Here is a 15,368-nt window from a genome sequence, read left to right as displayed (position 1 = left end):
ATGCACATAGAGCACCACACATATATATAATACAATAGCCACTCATTAGCTGTCAATTCCAATTGAGGTTATTCTTTTATTAGTGGATAAATTCAAAGGATGTTTTCTTTTCATGAAAAATATGGCAAATCCAATTAATCTGTGTGTTATGGTAATGAATTGCGGAGCTAGCTGGAGAGACAACGAATATGTTAAGGATATATATAGCGCATATATATATATACAACTGATATGTTAAGGATATATATGGTAGTCTTTTATTAGTGAATAAATTCAAATTAGAACTTTATTATCTTAAAAAATGGCAGTTTCACATAATTTTCTCACCAACATTTTAGTTAGAAATAATTTGCTGTTATGATAAAGAATTATGGAGCTGACAAGAGAGAAGATATCTGCTGAGGATATATATATGTATTATATATAGCATATACAGTCAATGGCATTGTTGTTAAACCAAATTCTCTTGGCATTTTATGTATAATTTAACTCACTAAAGGATCTTTATAATTCCTCGAAGAGATAACGATACACAGACTTGTTTTCTAAAACTAGGATTGTTATAATTGTTTGAGCTCATAATTTGCATTAACCTTATTACTAGAGTACTTAACCTTATAAAAAGATTTGGACTGAATCATATATGTCAAAACACTGCACATTTATGAAGAAGATAATAAACACCTAAGGACCTAACCAAACCTCAAACAAAGCTAAAAAAAATGTCTCAAATACTAAATAAGTAGTATTTTATCATGTTTCACTTCTGATGGAGAGAGAGTGCGACAGAGAAAGGGTGAGAGAATCATGGTCAACTTTTCACCAGGAGGGGTATAGGAAAATCTTGAAGAAAGCTAAAACAATGGGAAAGAATATTGATGTTTCCAAAGAAGGAGATCAATGATATTACTCTTTATTGACAATCCTAAGCCATCAATAGGAAAAAATATCATTTGGAGGAATACTTTGTTAAAAATAATAATATGCAAATTAAGAAAACTCTTTATCTTATAAGGAGTTAAGTTTATAAATGTGTTTTTCGATTTTGGTGGGTGGTTATAGTTTATGAATTAAACTTCAATATGAGTTTTTTAAATTTTCCTAGATAGTTATGATTCATGAATTACAGTTAATTATGATTCATATATTTAGAATTTTAAGAGTTGTGTTGGTGTTCATATAAACCCATGTACATATTTTTTTGCAAGAACCATAAATGAAAACTTGAGTCTTTCTATTAGTTTTTTTTTTATTCTTTCTTTCTATTAGTTTTTTCTTATTCTTTCTTTCATTTTCAATAAAATATTATTTTGAGATAGTTTATATCTTAAATTTTTTTCAACAAAATAATATCAGAATTTAGTTCTTTAATTTTATAAAATTTTAGAGAGATGGTTAACAATAATCTATTCGCATTCTAATTCTTTTATCTTACAAAAAAAATTATTGAGAGTTGGTGTGTTCGCATGAAAGCATAATTGGCTCACAAGATATATGAAATATTATAAACAAATAAAGAGAAATGTCTTGAGAGCAAAATCTCAAATCAAAGGTTTACTTGAATGATGGTAGAAGGCAAAAGGAATGAGAAAGAAGTAGATGGCACGGTCATGATTGTGGTCAAGTATATAAAAGAAATAACACTTAAGATGATGCTATCAATGAAGACAAAAGCCAACTGTAATACCCTGCAGACTAAGATTCTTGCAGGACCATTTGAAAGAAAATTTAGGAAAGAAAAAAAGGGGGAGGATTAAAATTTGAAAACATTGGAATTAATAAATACAAATTATTTTGTGAATCAGTATGCAAATAAAAAATTTACTTTTAAGAAATCTGATTTGGTTTATGTAAAAACACCGATAAATAAACTCGAGAAAAAGCTAAAACTTAAATTTAAACCCAAAAATTAATAAATTAGGGATTTAGGGATTCAAATGCAAGAAAACCTGACGTTTGAGAGCCTTTCCCATTTTTTAAAATGCACTAGGGACCAAAATGAAAAGGGGCTTAAAATTATGGGGCCCAATTGAAATTTTTTTTAAAAATGGGACACGTCAAAGCATGATGTATCTAATCTGCCATTTCACGTGCACCTTGTGATAAAAACGCAAATAGGGGGTATGCATGGCACTTTGCATGGTAGGAATGATCGGACGACCGTGGTGACTTCCCGCCCAATCAGACGACTAGGGAATCTTCCCACCTAAGGGTGTGATTGGATGATTGCCAATCGCTCCCGACTAAGATTCCTTCCCACCTAAAAGTTTATCAACGATTGGGAAAGCTTCCTGCCTAAATAGATCTGACGGTCCAAACTGACTCTCGTTCGAATTTTAAATCAACGGAAGAGATCACCTCCTGCCCAATCATATCATGTGGCCTAGATCTTATAATGAACAAACGGTTCAGATTTGCATTAGGTAAGATCTAACACACACGGTTTAAGGTGTAAAAAGATCCAAATAACTTTAATGAAACCTTAGATCTAATGGTCATAATTTAAAGGGCCAAGATCGGATGGCTAGAAACTATTTTCCCACGTGAAAAAACCAAAGTATTCCCCTTTTATCGAACAGCCCAGATCTTTTAAAATATATATTGAAGGACCTGTGCCTAGGGTATAAATACTTACCCTAAATCGACTCCTCCTCGTTTTGTAGAGGGACTGCCGCTAGAAGAGAGAGAGAGGGGTACTTATGGTTTCCCTTAACCTGAAACAAACCTTGGAAGATTGATGATGTTTTTATTAACCTTGGTGTTAAGAATGAAGTTTGGTGCAGATGAATGAGGAGACCCCGATGGGAATGAGACCTGGGCACTATGCAGGTAGTACAAACTGTCGGATAGGGTCCCTGACGTAGATTTTCGAAGAGTTCTTGTTGTGTTTACATTCCTATTGCCTATATTCAATTTTTGTTTGCCTGTTTTAATCTTTCCTTGAATGTGAATTTAATTATGTTTGTATTGTGCACTTTTATAGGGTGAATGAACTGCATGACAAAAACATGGGAAATTATGTGAAAATGATAAGAGATTTGAATAAAATTGAGCCAATGCGTGAATGAGTTAAAACGATCATAGGTTTATACGATATGTACTCAAAATTTAAAAAAAAAACATGTAATATTAGTAACGAATATGTAGATAGGATAAATTAGTATGTACGATAATTAAAATTATGATTTGTGTAAGTAATTTAGAAAATAGTGATGAAAAATTTATTAAGATAATGACTATTGTTTGATTTCTTTTGAAAATGAAACTTTAAGTATTTACATAAATAATCAACTATACAAAATCTGAATAATTAAAAAATGTGTGTAAAAAGAGAATTTAAAAATATTAATAGGACATCAACAACTCATTTAGTTAGGACTCAGGTCTAGGGATTTGCATGTATGATTGACATTCAATGGGTTCATGGTAAACCTTACTCGTGGATAAAGATTTAAACCCACTCCAAATGTGGATGGGTATGCATGCTTTTGTTTTAATTGGGGTCACCTACTGATGTGAGAATGGGTATAACACCCAAGTATTTTTAATTTTATTCTTATTATTTTTATTATTATTATTTTTTTTTGTATTTGAATTTTTCAGATTTTTATTTAATTTAATTTAATGAAAATAAAAATAATAATCATGATAAAATTGGGTAAAAATATTATTTGGATTTAATTGAAATTGATTTTGAAAAAAAAGAGTGAAAATTTGAATTCCGATGGTGTTTTTGAAAAAATAAATCAGAAACAGGGGGTTAAAAAAGTTGTGCCACGTCAACAGCCGCGTCAGCAGCCCCGGCCAACCCGAGGCAGATTGCCGCCGCAGGCGGCAGCGCCGTCGCCGGAGCACGGCGGAGCCGCCGTACCGGAATTCTGATATTGGCCGAAAGGGACCCTAGGTCTGATTTGGGATTTTTTGGGTTACGTGCAGGTACCGGTAGTGTTTTTCAGTTTTGCGAAAAAAATTCAAGAAAATTAGAGACAGCCCGTAGGCGCACTGTAGAGTCGATTTCAGACCCCAAAACAAGTAAGGACCCCTCACCCTATTTCCTATCACGGTATTAAAGCTTAATAAATAATTAAACGGTATTTTGAGACTTTATAGATGTATAATTGATTGAGGTTGCCAATGGAGCCCGAGTCTGATACAATGTTGGTCTGTTATTGTTTGATCTAATTTTCAGTATTAAATGCAGTATGATATTTGATGTAATTATGTTATGGTCTCGTATGCATGAATCATGGTTTCTTTTATTATGGTTTGTATTATGGTGAACCCGATACTTTGTTGTCTTGTTTGGTGTCAATTACTGATTTACATGTTGTGTATGATTTGATGATTGAGATTAAGAAAAAAAAGAGGCAAAAAGGTTATGTGAATTGATAAGTGAAAAATGTGGACAGTTTGACTAAATATCCTGGGAGATGGTGGACGGACCGGGTCCGTAGGGAACCCTACCGGGAACGTGGTTTCTCATACCGGACGGGGTATGGAGACCTTATGTGTTTTGGCGCCTATACCGGACGGGATATGGGGACGGCCCGTTTCACCCTCATACCGGACGGGGTATTGAGGTTCATGATTTTGGCGCCCATACCGGACGGGGTATGGGGACGACCCTGGAATCAGGTTGTAATGTTAATGGTTCACGGGTAGCGGGGACCCCCTATGGATTCCCATGGATACTAGTAGGCTGGTAAAAGAGGAAAATATGTTGTTTAATGATTGAAATGCAAAGGCATGGTAAGTGTTATGGTATAAAATTTATATGATTTCATGATGATGATAATGTTATTGCTTTCATATGTTGTTTTCATGGATCTCACCGAGGTAAGTGGACAGTAAAGGTTTTTATGTTAATAAACGAGTTTGTTATAAATTATGCTCCATTTGTCATTTTTATTTTCTACCCACCTTTACGTCCGTGGCGGTGAGATAGTGTGATATCTTTACTGGGCTGGTGTAGTTCATTTCTTATTTAACCATTTCAGATCAGGAAGACGTTCCCGAGCCCGTTCCGCAGGAAGACGGCGAAGGGGATACCTAAAGACTTCATAGTTATATTTATAGTTCTTATTTCAAGTATCTCTTTTAGTTAATTTGTTCCTTCATGTTTTGAGTACGTTTTGGTTATTGTGTAAGGGATATTAATCAAAATTTTTATTACGCTTTCGCATTTGAGATTTCTAATACATACATTTCATTTAAATTTCCGGAGCCGTTACAATAGGTGACTTGGACTATTCAAGTAACCAACCAAGCCAATGAAAGAATCCGTCATTAGTGTAAAATTCCATAAAAATCTAAGAGCAAGACAGGGGAAAATCTCCCTTACGTATGAGAGATTTTTTCCACTTAGGAGAGTTTTTTCTCTTAAGGAGGAAAGTTTCCTTTTCTTCTCCATATCTTTCAAAAATGGTAAAAAAAAAAAAAAAAACTAAGATCAAGGAATCTCGAAAATCTGCCAATGGAGAATCAAGATCATATATTTTTAAGTTTCCTAACAAAGATCATATCTTTAGAAATAGGAAAACTAACATTAAGCACATTTATCATAAGATCATAGACGGATTCACTTTCCTAAGGAATTAAGAGATCTTCTTTAAACTAAGAGATCTTCAAGAGATATTCTTTAAATTAATAGATCTACAAGATATCTCTCTTAAATTAAGAGATCTTCAAGATATCTCTCTTAAATTGAGAGATCTTCCTTAATTTAAGAGATATTCACTATTTAAAAGCCTTTTCCTATCTATCTTATTTTAGTTATAATCTTAATTATTCTTATTTTCTTATTGAAGTTAGGATTTAATTTCATATGGTAATTTTTATAATTAATTTAGGAGATTTATTTTTTTATAATGCACATGACGTATATTATAAATAAGCTTTCAATTCATAATTGTAAAAGATCAAGTTAGAGAATAATTAAATTATAAAATTTTAGTTTTCAACTAAGATTTTTTTAACCTTTTTGTTAAGTGGCGAATTGGTGTTTACTTATCAAGATAACTTGTGGTGTCTTCATCAATATCTTTTTTTGAATTGATTTTAATTTATCAAATTTTTTCTTGTGGCATTCTAATCAATTCATTCATCTCTATTACCTTAACTCCAGTCACAAGTTGATTGTGGGTTAAGTAGGAAGAGTTTATCTAGGGATTAAGTTTTTTGTGCTAATTAAAATTGTATGAGTTTTTTATCACATTGTTAATGTTGAGTTTTGCATCATTTGGTATCAGAGCTTAGACTTGAGATAAATCTTACTATATTGCATATTTTATTTTTGCATATTTGTTATTCTTTATAGTTAAAAAAACACATACACACACACACACAATTTGCATCCGCTCATACATGTCAAAGACAAAAATTAAACAAAATCATACCCATATTGTCTTTTTTGCACTCTAAGTTTTTTCCTTTCATTGTGCTTTTATTTCATTATATCTCTAAGTGGCTAATTGCATCATAAATAAAACACACACCATCTTCATCCGTGTGATTGAACTATTACTTCTATAAATATTTTACTATTTTCTTTCTCTAGAATTCCTTAAAGTGGCATAAACAAAATTTGATTATCTTGATTCAAAAAAATTCAATTCTAACATTCAACTTGAAAGAAACAGGATGAGTGAAACACAAGGAATGAAACATGTGAGGGAGTGTTATCTTTTTTACTAACCATTCCTTGCAAACTTTCACAATGAGCTTATACAATATCCCAACCAATATAAGATCCTGTACAAAAGTTACCCTAAGTCAGCTTAGAATGCTTAATAGGGAACTGAAAGATTATACCGATAGTATTAAGGGAGTAAAACAAAGACCTCCTATTTCATCAAGAGCCAATAACCAAACCCAAGAGGAGAATACTAACTCATGTGATGAAGTAAAGAAAGTTGAGGTTGTGGGAAAAGAGAAAATTTACATCATGAGAGAATAGCAAATTGAGGCCGTGAAAGGGAAGAATGATGCCACATGAGAAAATGCTGAAAAGGGAGAAAAGATAAATGATGAATCCTTAGTGAGAGAAAGGGAGCTCGCAGGAGACATGAAAACTTATGACCCTTTTGTGGGAGAACAGAAATGTTTATTTATCCTTAACCCACCTTTGTCTAGTGTTATTACTTTATTAGGTATTCATCCTAAGGAAACATAGGAGAAAAATCTTGGTTAGGAAACACAGAGAAAAATCTTCATATCTATCTGAAATGGTAAAAAAGAAACCAAGATCGTGGAATCTCAGGAAACCATCAAGGGAGAATCAAGATTATATCTTTTCAAGTTTCCTAACCAAGATCATATCTTTAGAAATAGGAAAACTGACATTAAATGCATTTATCATAAGATCATAGACGAATTCACTTTCCTAGGGACTTAAGAGATCTTTTTTAAATTAAGAGATCTTCAAGATATCTCTCCTATATTGAGATATCTTCCTTAAATTAAGAGATACTTACATTTAAAAGGTTTTCATAAGGGGAGATCCTATCTACCTAATTTTAGTTATAATCTTCTTAATTATTATTTTTTGCTTATTCAAGTTAAGATTTAATTTTCTATAGTAATTTTTAGAATTAATTTAGAAGATTTATTTTCTTGTAATGCACATGACTTATATTTTAAATAGACCTTCAATTCATAGTTGTGAAAAATCAAGTTTGAGAGTAATAAAATTACAAAGTTTTAATTTTCAACTAGTGAGGTTTTTTTCAACTTGCTTGTTGAGTGAAGAATTAGTGTCCACTTATCAAGATAACTTGTAGTGTTTTTATCAATATCTTTTCTCGAATTGATTTTAATTTATCAAGGCTTTTCTTGTAGCATTCTAATCAATTTATTTGTTCCTATTACTTTGGTTTCAATCACAAGTTGATTGTGGGTCAAGTAAAGAGAGTTTATTCAAGGATTAAGTTTTTGGTGCTAATTGAAATTGTATGAGTTTTTGATCACATTATTAATCTTGGATTCTGCATCACCTAGTGAAGTACTATTGTGATCATTTTATTTAGTTTTGATTTTGTTGTATCCAGCCTATCCATGTAGTGAGGGAATCCCTTTTGCCTTTCCTTGATAGTAATATAAATGGTATTGCACAATGAACCTTTAATAAAAATAAAAGATGAAAATAAATGTGTTTGTTTGTGAATAAGACTTCAAAAAAGATTTGTTTGGCCTGTATAAGCTAAAATTCAGCGGGTGGTGAACCTGCTTATGGATGGAAGATTTGGACCTATTCTAGATGTGGATAGATATGTGTGTTTTTTATTTGGTATGTGTATTTAGCCCATCCACGTATTAGAGGGAATCTGTTACACCTTAAGGGTAACTATTAAAAAACGGTATTGCACAATACACACTTTAGTAAACTATAAAAAGATAAGAATATGTAAGTTTGATATGATTTGATTTGATGAGGTTTTGATTCGATAGAATTCGATGGGATTTATGTATATAAGTGTCTATTATGTGAATCGTTTGAAATTTTAAAATTACGTAAGTTGAGAAAGGATAAATTCAAGACTTGGGCTTAATTTGGTTAAGATAAAACATAGAGGATAAAGAGCAAATTTAGGCATAAGTATGGACAAATAAACAATTTAAAAAAGATAATTAGATAATAAAATTGACACATAGTAGTCTGTTAGTTAATTGGTATGATATTTCTGGAAATTATATAGAGAATATGATAAGGAATAATGTAACACTCCACCCATCACTGTACTTAAGTGATTTAAAAATCCTATTTATTGGGGTCTTTGGTCACATTAAATTTAATTAATTTATACTACTTAATATTTATCGTATTTCGTAATTTTGGTTGAATTTTATTTAATTTTAATTTTAATTAATTTTATTTTATTTATTTTATTTAATTTTAAGTCTAACTCATTTAAATTATTATAAAAATTGAAAAAAAAAATGGTGAATCGAGAAGAAAATCTTGCGGGGGAGCTGGGTATAGTGCGTGCGCATTTGCGCCCAGTAGCTGCGGTGCTTACGTCTCATCCACATACACACACGCACGTCCCTTCGGCGCGCACCTACGCACAGGACGTGCACACAGCGCGCACGGCGCGGGGTTAGGACTTGCGCGCGTCTTGTCGCGCGCAGGTGGGCCATCCATGCATCACCTCGCGCGGACAGGCCCTGTGCACCTGGGGCCTGTGTGTAGAAAGCCTGCTTGCGCTATGCCCAGCGCACCAAAGCCCTGCATGCGTCGACCGGGGCACTGCCACCTTGGGCTGTGCACCGCCGCTGTCTCAGTCGATACACCGCCGCTGCCGGTAGAGGAGGCCCTCCTCTCTCATTTTTCGTACTGAGCATTTTTTTATCTTTCTTCACCAAATTTTATCACTTAGCACGAATTCGACGGCTCGAAAACTCTATAAATTGCCCTTCCTCTTCCCTTCGTCTCCACACTTCAATTCTTTCACTTTTCAAAGATTTAGTGTGTGAGAGAGAGAGAGAGATAATAGTCTAGTCAGAGAAGAAGAGAAAGAAATGAGAATGGTGAAGGAAAAAATATTGAGGTTTCGATAAAGAATCTAGTATTTCTTTCAACATCTTAAGAAATATTTTTAGATAAACTAATTTAATATGATTATTATTTTGCCTGTTTTGTATGCCTCTGTGTTTAGATGAGTAGAACTGTTCTTGTTTTCAAGCATGTTATGTGAACTGCAGACACTTGATGAATTTGCATATAATAAATATAATTTATAATCTATAAAAGTAAAAAGTATAAAATAAAAGAAAAAGAGAAAAGTGGAATGAAGCCTATATGGTCTGAAGTGTACGCGTATTAACATGCATATTGAATCAAGTGTCTCATTAGGCTTTTTATCTATGAGGGGTATCTGTTCACTTTACCCTTTGGGGTATCTGTTTTCCCCTCCCCTATGTGGTTTGGAAAGACGTAAGAGGAACACTCCTAGTGGATGATAGCATACCCTCTAATGAGAGTGGTATCGCACTCTCTGTAGGTGTCACTCATGGCTAAATAATGTCGTGATTGTAAATATCTATTAGGGCCACTATGGCTGGTATGACCGTGGTTATAGATCGTATGGTTTGGCAAGCCAAAAATGGGCTTGAGCAAATTGTCATATCTGTATTTGATCTAGTCATTTCATTTGGACAGTTGAAAATCTGTATTTATACTTAGAGATGGAAGTTGTAATGACTTTGTAAAGCATGACATAAAAATATGAGCATTTCATGATTTATTTAATTTTTTCTATTATCTGGCATGATGTATATTTGGTTGTCTATATTAATGTACCGTTTTCTTAACATATAAATAGTTTTTCACAATCTGAAAAAGGTAAATGAGGAGGTTAAATGGTAAGTTAAAATAATTAACTTTTAAAATCTTACGATGTTAATTTAACACTATTTTTCTTACTTAGCATATGAAATTCACTCTTTTCATGCCCCCCCAGATAAGGAAAAAAGTGAAGAACCGTAGGTTGACCTACCCTTGAAAGTCTATGAGGATCCTATGAATCCGCAAGTCTGAGTGCATGATTGTTCCCGTACTCTGATGAGTCCAATAGCATAGTGAAAAAAGTGGCCCTTATGTTTTGTTTTGTATTTTGCAACCACTTGTAGTCTCAGTATATGTATGTATTGGAACTCATATGTATTTGTAAGGGATTTGTAGTAATTTTGTTCCGCAACATAAATTTTATCATGCACTCATTATTTTGAATCTGTATCTGACACCTATTTGCCTTAATTAGTACTTAGGATGTCACAGATGGTGTCAGAGTAGAATTTTATGGATCAAATCCTTTGTATTGAGACCCTAGATAGATGAACCCTTTAGAATACCTAAGAAAGAAATAAGTCCTCTTTTTAAGATTAAACTACGAACTCGTGTCTTCCTTTCTTTTGTAGGAATTACGCGAGAAAAATCATCTATAGAGCGTATTGAGCAACCTGAAGCCACGGATCATTCGACCAGGGCTGAATTCGCAGAACTTTTCCAAGCCATTCAACGATTAACAGCAGCCGTATGATAAAACCAGGCCAACCCTTATCCACCCCCTGCCCCTGAATTCTGAAACACAGATCAGTCTATCTCTTACAATATAACGAAGTTTAGGAAACTTAACCCCCCACACTTTGAAGGTGGCCTTAATCCTTTAGTAGTCAAAGCTTGGATCCTATAAATAGAGAAGCTCTTCTCTATCCTAGACCTTACCGAAGAATAAAAAGTTCCTCTTGTAGCTTTCATGCTAAAGGGTGAAGCAGAACACTGGTAGCGACTTAAGAAGGAAGTCTTGTCTACCCCTACTACCTAGGACATTTTGGTAAATGTTTTCTTTGAAAATTTCTTCCCTGCCTACGTTCGGGAAAAGAAAGAGGAGGAATTTTAGGACCTCTACCAAGGAAGTCTATCTGTCACCCAATATGCAGTCTATTTTGTTCAACTGTCTAGGTTTGCCCCTTTGATAGTTATTCCCGAAAGCTGAAAAGATAGGAAGTTTCTCAAAGGCCTTCGTGCCGACATTTATGATCGGGTCACAATGTTGAGACCCAGCTCGTATGCAGAGTTGCTCGAACATGCTCAGTTGACCAAAGACTTTATGTCAGCCAAACACGAATGCATTGCCTGAATCTGTACCCAACAACAACCCCAACAGTTTAGAAGGAGATTGCTTGACCCAATAAGTAACCCTCGAAAGAAACGAACTAGAATTGCCCTTCCTCCTGCCTTGCCCCCACCTCAGCTCCATCTGGCTGAGCTGACCAACCCTGTTGACATTGTGGTCGTTCGCATGGTGACCTACCCTGTCAGCATATCAATAATGCCTGTTATCAGTGCGGAAGCACCCAACACTTTATGAAGGACTACCCCCAGTGACCAAAGGATATAGACTGACCCGTAACACAAGGTTGAGTGTATCACTTAGATGAATCTGGTACCCTTCCTGCTCATATCCTCATTCCAGGATATGCTTTCTATTCATAATACTTCTGCCATGACTTTGATCGATACAGGTGCAACTCACTCTTTTATTTTCTATGCATTTGTCTGTAATCTAGAGTTTAGACTAGAACCTTTAGGGAGAACACTAGTGGTGGAAACTCCCTCTAAAAGACTATTAGAGGCTCACTGTATATATAAGGACTATAGGATAAAAACTTCAGAGATAGAAGTATGTGTAAACCTGATATTATTAGATTTTGTAGGATTTGATGTAATACTAGGAATGGATTAATTGGAAAAATATAGAGTTATAATAGATTGTGAAAGTAAAACTGTAATCTTACGATCCCCAAAAAAGAAATAAAAGTTATTATTATCATTTTTCAAACAATTGAATGAATAAGAATATAGGTGTTGATCCTGCTGTGTGTTCCACACCAATTGTTTGCAATTTTTGGGATGTTTTTTCCATTGAATTTCCTGGTTTTCCTCCCCATGCGAGGTAGAGTTCTTGATTGAATTATTGCCTAGAACCCAACCAATCTCAAGGCCCACTTATCACATAAGTCATGTTGAGCTAACAGAGCTTGAAAATTAGCTTTCTGACCTTATCACCTAGAAATTCATTTGCCCTAGTCATTCCCTTTGGGGCATTCCAATGTTGTTCATAAAGAAAAAGGATAGTTCCCTTCGACTCTGTGTGGATTATAGGGAACTCAACTGAGTTACTGTTAAAAGTGAGTACTCCTTACCTCAGATCGACAATCTCTTCGATCAACTGTAAGGAGTCACGGTCTTCTCTAAGATCGATTTTAAGACTGAATATTACCAGTTGAGAGTCAAAGAAGAAGATATTTCAAAAACTTCCTTTCGGTGCAGGTACAGTTTGTACGAATTCAGGGTGATGTCGTTCGAATTGCCAATGCCCTAGCAGCCTTTATAGATCTAATGAGTCGAGATTTTCGGCAAGCACTAGATCAGTACGTTGTTGTTTTTATTGATGACATTCTAGTGTATTCTAAAAGCCTTAAGGAACACACGGTATATTTGGCCGTAGCGTTGGAGACTCTTTATCAAAACCAACGGTATACGAAACTAAGCAAGTGCTCTTTTTGGTTTGATTGAGTTTCTTTTCTCGATCATGTAATCTCAAGTAAAAGAGTTTCTGTCGACCTGTCCAAGGTGGAATCGATGATCAGCTGCAGTCCACCCACCAACGTGGTTGAGGTACGTAGTTTCCTTGGCTTAAGAGGCTACTACCAATGATTCATTGATGAATTTGCCAAGATTGCTGCCCCTATGACCCGACTCACACGAAAGGGATACCCTTTATCTAGAATTATGAATGTAGTGAAAGTTTCATGGAACTGAAGCACTGTCTCACCTCTACTCTTATGTTAATCCTCCCTAACGATAATGGGAGATTCTAAGTTTACTGCAACGCATCTCATATTGGTTTAGGGTGTGTCCTGGTGCAACATGGCAGAGTAGTCGCATTTGGGTCCCGACAGCTCAAAATAAATAGAACTACCCTACCCACGACCTGGAGTTGGCAGCCATTATCTTTACCCTGAAGATATGGTAGCATTACCTGTATGGACAAACTTTCGAAATCTACACCGACTATAAGAGTATCAAGTACATCCTTTCTTAATGGGAGTTAAATATGAGGTAGAGGCGCTGGTTGGATCTTCTGAAGGATTATGATTATTAGATTATTTATCACCCCAGGAGAGGGATATAGTTGCTGATGCACTAAATCGAAAAGAAGTCTATCGTGCTGTCTCAAACCATGGCCTCCAGTTGGAAGATGATGGACACTGTACAATCGCTTCGCCTTAACTACTATGGTAAGGGCACCTATCTCACCCAGATCCAAGCCATATCGAATCTTTTTATGAAGATATAGGAAGCACAGGCCATGGACCGAAAACTCACCAAGAATTTAGGTAAGTTCACTTTTGACGAATCTCGGATGATGGACTGTTCAGATTTTAGAACTAAATTTGGGTCCCCATTGCTGTACGTACGAATGTACTCAAGACCGTCCATGCTTCCAAGTTATCCATTCATCTGGGAAGTACCAAAATGTACTAGAACTTAAAGTGACAATATTGGTGGCCAAGAATGAAGAAGGATATAGTTGACTATATCTCCCGATGTCTCACTTGTTAACAGATAAAGGCAGAGCATCAGAGACCTGGTGGCTTGCTACAAGGTCTTTCGATTTCTGAATGGAAATAGAAGCATATGACTATGGACTTTATTACTAGATTACCCAGGACCTGTTCTGGTCGAAATACCATCTGGGTCATTGTGGATAGGCTGATGAAGATTGCCCATTTCCTACCTATTCAAACGACGGACTCCACCAGTAAGTTAGCCTGCCTATATGTTGATGAGATTATTCGACTTCATGGAGTTCCCACATCCATTGTATCCGATCGTGATCCCTGGTTCACTTCTCACTTTTAGGACAACTTTCAAGAAGCTCTGGGGTCTAGGTTATCCTTCAGCACCACTTATCATTCCCAGACAGATGGTCAGTTAGAACGTATGATACAGACATTGGAAGACATGTTGCGTGCTTGCGTTCTTAACTTTGGTGATAACTAGTATGAGTATCTTCCTTTTTGTTAATTCTCTTATAATAACAGTTATTATTTCAGTATCGGTATGGCCCCGTATGAAGCTTTGTATGGAAGGTCATGTCGTTCCCTAACTTGCTGGAGTGAAGTCGAGAACTAGTGCCACTTAAGACCAGACTTCATTTAGAAGACCATCGAAAAGGTCACAATCATCCACAAGAATTTGACAACTGCCCAGAGCCATCAAAAAAATTACGCCGACAATCATAGGTAACCCTTGGAGTTTGTCGTAAGAGATCAAGTTTTCTTGAAAGTCTACGCCTACAAAGGCAACATGTGATTTGGGAAGAGAGGGAAGTTGAGCCCTCGTTATGTGGAACCCTTTTCGATCATAGAGTGCATTGGACTCGTGACATACTGCATCACTCTATCCTCAGAGTTCGCGGGTCTGCATGATGTCTTTTTGTCTCGATGCTCAAGAGATACTACTCTGATACTTCTCATATTATTTCTCGCAATGAGGTGTAGGTACAGGCTAACATGACTTCTGAAGAGGTTCTTATGGAGATTCTTGAGTGGACCGATAAGGTCTTTCGTAACAAGACAATTCTCATGGTGAAGGTATGATGGTAGCATCATACCCCAAAAGAAGCAACGTGGGAGTTGGAGGATGAAATGAGGAAAAAGTATCCAAACATATTTGAGATAAATTTGGAGACCAAATTTTTTGAAGGTGGGGGGACGTAACACCCCATCCATCACTGTGCTTAAATAATTTAGAAACCCTATTTATTCGAGCATTTGGCCACGTTAAACTTAATTAATTTACG

The 15,368-nt window shown here is 35.2% G+C and overlaps 1 long non-coding RNA gene across 2 annotated transcripts; it reads left to right on the top strand.

The window, feature by feature from the left end:
- Nucleotides 1-1,998: 1,998 nt before the first annotated feature.
- On the top strand, nucleotides 1,999-5,179 carry LOC148266832 (uncharacterized). 2 transcript variants are annotated; one of them, XR_015817931.1, is made up of 3 exons: nucleotides 2,027-2,829; nucleotides 3,937-4,032; nucleotides 4,998-5,179. It is a non-coding gene; the product is annotated as an uncharacterized LOC148266832 (long non-coding RNA). The 2 variants fall into 2 exon arrangements; XR_015817930.1 differs by lacking the exon at nucleotides 3,937-4,032 and having other exon boundaries at nucleotides 1,999-2,829.
- Nucleotides 5,180-15,368: the final 10,189 nt, after the last annotated feature.

The sequence above is a fragment of the Carica papaya genome, chromosome 3 (assembly GCF_054855325.1).
Source record: "Carica papaya isolate Zhongbai chromosome 3, ASM5485532v1, whole genome shotgun sequence".
NCBI classification, from domain to species: domain Eukaryota; kingdom Viridiplantae; phylum Streptophyta; class Magnoliopsida; order Brassicales; family Caricaceae; genus Carica; species Carica papaya.
The sequence above is the reverse complement of the archived record's forward strand: the minus strand, read 5'-3'. Positions and strand labels throughout refer to the sequence as shown.